The sequence below is a fragment of the Penaeus monodon genome, chromosome 9, assembly GCF_015228065.2.
Source record: "Penaeus monodon isolate SGIC_2016 chromosome 9, NSTDA_Pmon_1, whole genome shotgun sequence".
Lineage (NCBI taxonomy): Eukaryota > Metazoa > Arthropoda > Malacostraca > Decapoda > Penaeidae > Penaeus > Penaeus monodon.
In genome coordinates, this window is record NC_051394.1 from 10,995,917 (window position 1) to 10,997,854 (window position 1,938).

Here is a 1,938-nt window from a genome sequence, read left to right on the forward strand (position 1 = left end):
GCTCCTGAACAATATCCTGAGATTTCACCAGGTCACTTACCGACGTCAGTGGAGTAAACACTCTTCCTTCGTTTTCTTCATTCTTCTCGTAACAGCGACACATCCTGTTTGCGTTGCAGCATCAGCACCACAGTTATTTCTCACCCCTTTAATGTTTCCGATGATGACGTCGAAAATCGGATTAACCATCACGGCTGCTGAAATCTTCCCTGTAAAGAACGGACTGTCTACATGTATAGTCGCCTCTGGAACATTAACTAGTGATCCGTCAATCATTTTAACATTATCCTCCTCCCAGTGTATTGATGTGGTAGGACATAACTTTGCTTTACAACACACCCGACGAACCGTTGTCTCTGAGAACACTTACTGGAACACCACTTACTGACCCTGACTTAACGAGGAGAGAGCTCTGCTTATCAGGATCCGTGGAGGTAGCAGATAGTCAAATGCTGTGCACGTGGGGCGTTTGTTGTCTAGCTTCTGACGTCTCCGGAGGCTGGGGTGTTGGGTTTTCCTCACTCACACAGGCGGCCGCTCCTTTCTGTCGGTAATCATGAGTTTCTTGACTCACCGTTCGCCAAGGATGCTTCCGCTGTTGCTGTGGTGGTACACTCTGCTGTGCTTTCGACTGCAGATGCTGTTGCTTGTGAATTGTGGGATGAACCTTCTGTTGCTGCTGCAAAAGTAGTTCTTGCTTTCCCCTCTGTTGTTGACCCATGAAATGGCCGGCTTTTTCCACTGCCTGCGAGTGTGATACCCAAAGGCAGAAAAATGGGCATCCGCCTATCAGCCATATGCTTGCAGTCTTGATCTTGTGGATCTTAAACTGCGCAACGAGATCCTGGGGACACGACTTTTCAAGCTGAAAACCGTAACACTAAATCCCTAATACCTTCCTTCGTGTCCGGCGTCCCATCCTTTTCCAGCCACTGGTCAAGGTAGCCTGACAAACGAACCAGGAACTGAGTGGCAGTCTCTCGGTCTTGCATCATTGCTCGATTAAATTGAAGTTTGCGTCGTCGACCGTCAACCCGTACCGCCCTCATCAATGCTGACTTCATCGAACAGTAGTCTTGTCACTCGCGTTGAGGCGATGGAGGATTTCTAAGGGTTTCCCATCAAACAGACTTTGGAAATGAAGCTTCTTCGTGGCTTCGTCGAACTGATATAAATCGGCAAAATTTACAAACCGGTGAATATATGGTTCGATCCGCTCACCTTTAAAAGCAGGTAACCGGATGCGCGGCAAGGTGGATGCCTGGGCAGGGAGCCTCCATTCGTCCCCATCTGCACGCGAGCCATTTCCAGTTGATGCCGGCGAATCCTCTCCTCTTCCTCTATCTTCAGCTGCTGCAGTCTCAGCTCGTGCTCACGCTGTCTGTCCCGCTCTTCCCGTTCCTCCTTCTCACGCTCACGCTGCCTCGCTCGTTCTTCTCGCTCCTCAGCCTGACGTTACTCACGTAATCTACAATAGCTATCGGTCCTCAAGCCCCATCAACTTAGCCTCTTCTACATAAGCTCCTGCAGACATATGATGGAGAAAGAATTCTAGAGATACTCGCAAATGAATGACCACAACACTTAACGATAGATCCACAATCAGTTAAGGAAACTCTCTCTTCACATCTATTACTCCAATTGTCGAGTCCCTGTTCGGGCGCACTTTGTCATATTCTTATCAGAGTGTTCTTTATCTTCAAGATTTATGTTTAAGTCTTAATCATTTATTTTCTTTATACATTTAATTTTATTCCCGGATTCATTTGACAAGATCTGACAATTTTTTTTCATATTCATAAGTTATTAATAGTTGATGTTCAATGCTTAACCTGTATAATTGTTAGTTCATCTAAATATCACTTCCTTTTATCCATAGTTAAGACTCATTCGAATGTTTAGGATTGTTTTTTTTCAGGGTTCTTAGACAAGGGGGAT

General features: G+C 45.9%; 1 pseudogene; it reads right to left on the bottom strand.

Moving 5' to 3' along the window:
* Nucleotides 1-401: 401 nt before the first annotated feature.
* On the bottom strand, nucleotides 402-1,534 carry LOC119576526 (annotated as a pseudogene).
* Nucleotides 1,535-1,938: the final 404 nt, after the last annotated feature.